Source organism: Arachis hypogaea, chromosome 1 (assembly GCF_003086295.3).
Source record: "Arachis hypogaea cultivar Tifrunner chromosome 1, arahy.Tifrunner.gnm2.J5K5, whole genome shotgun sequence".
Taxonomy (NCBI): Eukaryota; Viridiplantae; Streptophyta; class Magnoliopsida; order Fabales; family Fabaceae; genus Arachis; species Arachis hypogaea.
This window is the reverse complement of record NC_092036.1, coordinates 86,552,647-86,560,886: the sequence shown is the minus strand read 5'-3', so window position 1 is coordinate 86,560,886 and position 8,240 is coordinate 86,552,647. Positions and strand designations below refer to the sequence as shown.

The 8,240-nt window shown below is 37.1% G+C and overlaps 1 long non-coding RNA gene across 1 annotated transcript; it reads right to left on the bottom strand.

The window, feature by feature from the left end:
- Window positions 1-5,072: 5,072 nt before the first annotated feature.
- On the bottom strand, window positions 5,073-7,981 carry LOC112695552 (uncharacterized). Its single transcript, XR_011863666.1, has 4 exons — window positions 7,222-7,981; window positions 6,445-6,567; window positions 5,920-5,956; window positions 5,073-5,294 (listed from the first exon to the last, which is right to left on the bottom strand). It is a non-coding gene; the product is annotated as an uncharacterized lncRNA (long non-coding RNA).
- Window positions 7,982-8,240: the final 259 nt, after the last annotated feature.

Here is an 8,240-nt window from a genome sequence, read left to right as displayed (position 1 = left end):
TATAACATACAATTAAAATGCATTTGATGAGTGTCCCTTAGGACCCCAAACTTAATTTCTTTGCATCTAATAAATTGGGCTTATCATTGGATTTTTAATATGTTCATAAGGGTGAAATAAATTCACTTCTTTCACATTCTATCTTCTATAACTCCTCCCGAACACATTAAAGAGGCCTTACATGCTTAACCAATTTATTTAATGCATTCAAACTAAGAACATGTTGGGCTTGCTATGCGAACATCATATGGTGGTGGTCATACCAAACTTAATTTTTGGGCTTACTTTCAAAGTTAAATCATTCAGTGGTTGTAAGCATAAATTAAGTGGGTTAGTGGCCACATCAAACTTAGCTCTTTAGTTAGATCTACAGCCCAATTCAATTAGTGTTAATGAGTGAACCCAGCAGCCTTGCACTTCTAGTGGAAAAAAAATATATCTACTAACTAACAAACACTTTTAAACTCCCTAAGTTGCCACAACTATTTATGAAAAGCAGAAAATTAAAAAGATTAACTAGAACTTAAACTATTTAAACCAACTATCCTAAACTACTTCAAGAAAGCAGGAAATCAAAGGATATGAGTGTTGGGGTGCCTCCCAACCAGCACTTCTTTAATTTCATTAGCTTGACATTCCTCCATCTTTAGTTGAGGTTGTAGCTCACTCTCTGCTCTTCCAAAGAGTCCCCAAAGTAGTGCTTTAGCCTGTGGCCATTGACAGTAAAAGTCCTTTGTGTCTTGTCCTCCATAAGCTCTACATGCCCATAGGGAGACACCTTGAGGATTTTGAATGGTCCAGACCACCTTGACTTAAGCTTCCCTGGGAAGAACTTGAGTCTTGAGTTGTATAGTAGCTCCTTTTGACCCTCTACAAAATCTCTTCTTGCTATCTTTTGATCATGCCACCTCTTAGTTTTCTCCTTGTAGATTTTGGCATTTTCATATGCTTGAGATCTGAGTTCTTCTAATTCTTGCAATTGCAAGATTCTTTTCTCCCCAGCAGCATTACTATCAAAATTCAGTAGCTTGAGTACCCAAAAGGCTTTGTGTTCAAGATCAAAGGGTAGGTGACATGCCTTCCCATACACTAGCTGATATGGGATCATCCCAATAGGTGTTTTGAAGGCTGTTCTATATGCCCAAAGAGCGTCGTCCAGCCTCTTTGACCAATCCTTTCTTGAAGCTCCCACAGTTTTCTCCAGGATCCTTTTTAGCTCTCTATTGGATACCTCAGTCTGCCCACTTATTTGAGGGTGATAAGGTGTTACAACCTTATGTTTCACTCCATATTTCATAAGGAGGGCTTCCAATGATCTGTTGTAGAAATGACTTCTTCCATCACTAATGAGGACTCTGGAAACTCCGAAGCGGCTGAAGATGTTCCGCCTAAGAAAGTTCATGACTATCCTATTATCATTTGTTGGGGTTGCAATAGCCTCCACCCACTTAGATACATAGCCCACTGCCACTAAAATGTACTTGTTTGAGTATGAGGTAGGGAAGGGACCCATGAAGTCAATTCCCCATATATCAAATAGCTGAAGTTCTAGAATGAATTGCTGTGGCATCTCATTCTTCTTGGGTAGATTACCTGCTCTTTGGCATTCATTGCACCTTGACACTAATTTCTTTGCATCTTTGAATATCGTTGGCCAAAAGAATCCATATTGGAGCACCTTTGCTGCTGTTCTTTCTCCACTAAAATAGCTATTACCACAACACTTCTTGCCCTTCCTCTTGTGAAATACACCTTCTCAAGATTCTATTAACACCCTTTTTAAACAAGTAGGGTTCATCCCAGATATAGTGTTTAGCATCATTGAGTAGCTTTCTCCTCATGTACTTGGTGAAGTTGGTGGGCAATTCCCCAATAGCCTTGAAGTTGGCTATATCAGCAAACCAAGGGCTTCCTTGAATCATCATCAACTGCTCATCAGGGAAGCTTTCATTCACTTCAAATTGATGTGCTTCATCCTCTTCATGTAGGATTCTTGATAGGTGGTCAGCCACCTTGTTCTCTGCCCTACCTTTATCTTTTATTTCTATGTTGAACTCTTGAAGTAGCAAGATCCACCTTATCAACCTAGGCTTGGATTTTTGCTTGGTCAGCAGATATTTGAGGGCTGCATGATCAGTGAAAACAGTAACTTTAAAGCCAGTAAGATATGATCTGAATTTATCAAAAGCAAAGACTATGGCTAAAAGTTCTTTCTCTGTAGGGGTGTAGTTTCTTTGATTCTCATTGAGAACTTTGCTAGCATAGTAAATAACATGTACTAGCTTATCTTTTCTCTGTCCTAGAACAGCACCAACAGCAAAATCAGATGCATCACACATCAATTCAAAGGGCAAATCCCATATAGGTGGTGCTATAATAGGTGCAGAAAAAAGTCTGTTTTTAATCTCATTAAAGGCTAACATGCACTCTCTATAAAAAACAAAGGGAGTATTTGAAACAAGTAGGTTGCTGAGAGGTTTAGCAATCCTTGAAAAATCTTTAATAAACCACCTATAGAACCCAACATGCCCTAAAAAGCTTCTAATTGCCTTCACATTGCATGGTGGAGGCAATTTCTCAATTACTTCCACCTTTGATTTGTCCACTTCTATACCCTTTTTAGAGATCTTATGACCAAGAACCACCCATTCAGTTACCATAAAGTGACACTTCTCCCAGTTTAAAACAAGGTTGGTTTCTTTGCATCTCTTTAGCACCAAGGCCATGTGGTGTAAGCATTTAGAATATGAATCACCAAATACAGAAAAGTCATCCATAAACACTTTAATGAACATTTCAATCATATCTAAAAATATGGAGAGCATGCACCTTTGAAATGTTGCAGGTGCATTGCACAATCCAAAGGGCATTCTCCTATAAGCAAAGACTCCATAGGGACAAGTAAAGGAAGTTTTCTCTTGGTCCTTGGGGTCTAAAACTATTTGGTTGTAGCCAGAGTAACCATCTAAGAAGCAGTAATATTCATGTCCTGCAAGTCTTTCTAGCATTTGGTCCATGAAAGATAGGGGGAAGTGATCCTTCCTGGTGGCTTCATTGAGCTTCCTATAATCAATGCACATACGCCAGCCAGTTACTATTCGTGTAGGTATCAATTCGTTCTTCTCATTTGGTATAACAGTGATCCCTCCCTTCTTAGGAACCACTTAGATAGGGCTCACCCAAGGGTTGTCTGAGATAGGTTAAATCACCCTGCTTGCCAAAGTTTCAACACCTCTTTTTGGACAACTTCATTCATTGTTGGGTTTAGCCTTCTCTGTTGCTGTCTTGAGAGCTTTGCACCTTCCTCAAGTAGGATTTTGTGCATGCACATTGAAGGGCTTATCCCTTTTAAGTCCGCAAGTGTCCATCCAATGGCATCTTTGTGTTGTTTTAGCACTTGGATTAGCTCCTCTTCTTGTTGTTCATTCAAACTTGAGTTGATGATCACTGGATATGTGTTGTTCTTACCCAAGTAAGCATACTTCAAGTTTGAAGTTCAAAGTTTTCAACTCCAGCTTTGGTGCCTCCACTTCTATTTTGCTTGTCTTGTCCATCATGATTGGTTCATCCATAATCTCCAGTGGTGGCTCACCACATGAGACTTGTTGATCTTGCTCTTTGATTTCTTCATATTGTTCTTCCTCTAGGACTCCTTGAACCAAGTTTTCAATTGTATCCACCATCATGCATTCACCAATGACTTTCTTAGGGTAGCTCATGGCCTTGAAGACATTGAAGACCATCTTCTCTTCATGCAATCTTAAGACTAGCTCCCCTTTTTAAACATCAATTATGGCCCCAGCAGTAGCTAAGAATAGTCTTCCTAGAATGATTGATGTGTTAGCCTCTTCTTCCATATCAAGCACAACAAAATCAGCTGGAAAGATGAACTCTCCCACTTTCACCAACAAATCCTCCACTACACCATGGAGAAATTTAAATGTTCTGTCAGCCAATTGAAGTGCCATTCTTGTTGGCTTGGCCTCTTCTATTCTCATCCTCTTCATCATAGCCAATGACATGAGGTTGATGCTGGCTTCTAGATCACATAGTGCCTTCTCAATGTTTATATCCCCAATGATACAGGGATTTGGAAGCTCCCAGGGTCTTTCAGTTTTTGGGGGAGCTTCTTTTGTATTATGGAACTACACTCCTCAGTAAGCACTACAGTCTCCTTCTCTCCCCAATTCCTCTTCCTTGTCATGAGCTCCTTTAAAATTTTGGCATAGAGTGGCATTTGCTCTAGTGCCTCAGCAAAAGGTATGTTGATTTGGAGCTTCTTGAAGATTTCTAGGAATCTAGAGAACTAGCTGTCTTTTCCATCCTTCTTCAGTCTTTGTGGATAGGGTGCCTTGGGCACATAAGACTTTAGGACTTGCTTTGGTGAGGATGGTGCAGAGGTCTCTTCTTCTTTCTTGGTTTCAGGTTCCCTTGCAGCTTCTTCTTCTTGGTTGCTTTGGCCTGGGGTTGCTTCTTCTACAACTCTTCCACTTCTTAGTGTGATGGCCTTACATTTCTCTCTTGGGTTGGCCATGGTATCAGTGGAAAATATATGTGTAGGCATTGGTATTTGTTAGACAAGCTCCCTACTTATGCTTCCAATTTTGAAATTGCTGCCCCTCACTACAAAAAAAAGGCCTAAGGTCACGGATAGCTAGTAAAAAGGGTGACCATAGATCTATGGTCACGGTTTTGGACCTATGGTCACGGTTTTTTACCGTGGCCTATTCTCTCGTGGCCATAGGTCTATGGTCACGGTTTTTTATGGTCACGATTTTAATTTTCAAAATCTGACACTTTAGGCCACGTTTTTTTTACCGTGACCATAGATAAGGCTAAACCGTGACCATAGCCTCTATGGTCACCCTTCCTTAAAATCGTGACCATAGCCCTATCTATGATCACGGTTTTCACTGTGGCCATAGCCTCTATGGTCACCCCACCTAAAACCGTGACTATAGACTCATTTATGGTCACGATTTTTTTAAAATGGTGACTATAGCCTATTGTTGTTTATGAGATTCAATCTTTTTAAATTATAATCACATCCCAAAATGATAATAATCACAAAATAAATCTAAATCATAAAAGTTTCATTATAAGATAGATATGTTTAATTTTTAGTCTAAACAACACAAATTAAAATAGAGTGTAATTTTTCCAATTACATGTAATACTACCTCAAAGTACATAACACATCAACAAAATATTACATTTACATAACTAAGGTCATTGTAAGACTATCCCATGTGATATTTGTATGGAACATATTTTCTTCATCACATCATGTCTTTCTGCACGTAAAAGAAATAAACATGTTAGATATCTTGCAAAAATACTTTTGATGATGCAATACATATGCAACAAAAGAAGGGAAACATTCATCCACTACAACACTCAAGAATTATTCACAACCATTATTCACTAAATACAATTATTTTAATAATTAGTTGGCACATAAAAGGTGGGATTTATTTTTAAATAATGTTACAAATCACCAACAAGTAAACCTTGGCAAATATTCATATTTAGATAGTTATTATAATAACCGACAATTAAGTTCTCAAAAAAAAAAATACCAAGTGACAAGCAATTGAGACATAATGAGTAAAAAGTAAAGATACAACATAATATGAACTTTGTTTTTCTTAACATATTCTTTCATTAACATAGAATAGAGAGCAACATATATACATCCAATATCCATGCATAATTATAAATGATTCACAATCCTAAAACCTTAACTTTAACTCAAATTCATGAAATATTAGTAAAGCAATGAGATTTTTCTACCTTTTCAGCATTACATAAATAAGAATTCATATTATTTATTCAGTCAAGATTTATATGTTCATCAAACTAGGAAAATAAAAATTGGATTGATTGATCAATGTCATATTTTGAGCCAAAGTGACTTACTTGATCTGTTCTTTGGCTTGATCATGTTAATCCTTTTCTATGTGGATTACAGGCAAACCAGAGAGATGGAAGAGTTGTCAAATAGAAATAAACAATATGAATTAAGATAATACTAAAATAATAAACAATATGAATTAAGATAACTCTAAACCATAAATGTTTTCGCCATCATAGTTAGTTTCTTTATTCAACAAAAACTAATACCAAGATAATAAACGGAATACCAAAACTAATGAGGCATTATCTTTGAATTAACAAAATTATAACCTTCTAATAAACATTGCATTTGCACTTAGAATTAGAACAAAGCACGTCTATGCTATATGTAGTTTATATATAATATTATGGCCAAAATCTCTAATCTCTCACTTTGATCCAAACAAATTCAAAAAAAAAAAAAAGATGGCCATTTCTTTCTGCTTATAAGCAATGCCACATGTTCAGGACTGCTTCATGCATAATTATGGGTTTAAACAATAACTTATAATAAAATAATAGTAATACTAGTCAAAACTTAAAACTTACTCAAAGACATGCCTCATAATTCATTTCTTCCTTGAGTTGAGCAACATTGTTTTGAGATCATTATATCAGCCACTCAGCATTACTTTCAACATTACTTGCTCCAAATTACCAAGTTTGTCCATGCTATCAGGGGTTAAAAAAAGAAACAATCTAAGAATTTTGTGGAAAATTGGAATAAGTCACAAGAAAATTCAATGCTTGTGCTTACTTGTTTATGATGCCATTAAAAGATGCCACACCATGAGCATGTGAGGGTTGTACATACATGAAAGATTAAGGCTCATGCCACCACAAAATAAAATTAACTTTCAACTATATGACTTACCCCACCTTTCTGTCTCTACTCTAACACCTCCTTAGTAAAGTAAACTGTAGAGTCAAGCTACTTCAACATTTTTCTTTTGTGTTCACATTTTGAAATTTCTTCCAAAGCCTCAGAATTGATCCTTCTTCCCATATTGCTAATTAACCCAATGCAGATTAATTAAAAGAGTAATTTTTGTTATGTGCTTGTCCACAGTGCTAATTAACATTCAACTATGTTTATCATATCAAACTTGACCTTAACAGCTAATTGAGAAAAGAAAATTGTCAAGCTTTCATTTTTCATTGAGAATCAAGAAACAAAAAACACTACAATACACCAAGCAAGATCATCAAAGGGACACACAACCAATCAAACAACACCAATACATACAACTGAATAAAGTAGCAAAATTAGAACTTTCAAATGATTTAAACAACATTGGGAAGTATAACAAATAACATGCGAATTACCGGAAATATTGGATGAAGCAAAGAAATGATGAATAATCAGTACGGAGAATATAAGCCCAGAAGTTTCAACATATAATTAGCTCCACGATTAGGAATTATTCAGTAAAGTTTCAAAATATACACTACATTTTCCAGCCACTACTGCTGAACCTGCCTAATGGTGATGTTGGGGTGAAATTTACGGTAGAAACCCCCAAAGCAAAAGAGGCGGAATTTGAGGAGTAGCAGTAGCGCTGGTGGCCCTGGCAGCAAGGACGCGACACCGATTCACCTCTAGGGACAGCGAGCTCCACCGGTGGCAACTGGGTGCGGTGGCGGTGACGGAAATCGGCTCCCCTTCTCTCACGCGCTTCACTGGCTTCCGTCAATCTCTCTCAGCGTCGCTCTCCCTTTCTCCTCAGTTCGCGATTCCAACAACGGTGGTGGTCTCCATAGCTGCGACAACAAGGCATGACAGTGACGGCGCGAGATAGCGGCCCTCCTCCTCTTCTCTTGCGCTAGCTTTCTCTCTTTCACTTCTTGTCTGCAGTAGCGCTGACGAAGAACCCAGCAGCGACAACGAGCGACGGCCCATGATGAGGCGGCGACAGCTCGACGGCGACGAGCTTGGTGCGATGCCGGCACGCCCTTCTCCCTCTCCTTCCCTTCTTCTTCCCCCTCGAGCTCCCCCTGTTCCTCGTTTCCTTCCTTTTTTGAACGTGTGTGTGCGTTGTGTTTTGATTTAGGGATTGGGGAAATAAGGGTTTTTTTTAGGAATTTTAGAGTTAGAATTAGTAATATAATAATTTTATAAAATATTTTGATAGAATAACAATCTAAAATTTAAATATAATATTATAAAGATTATTTTTAAAACAGATAAAATTTTATTTATATCATTAATTTTAAATAATTATTTTTAATTTAAATTATAAAATAAACATACTAATCATATTTTATAAAATACAGTTAAATTTAAAATATCAATTATCTAAATTAAATTATATGATCTTTATTATTTTTTTTATCATAATTTTAAT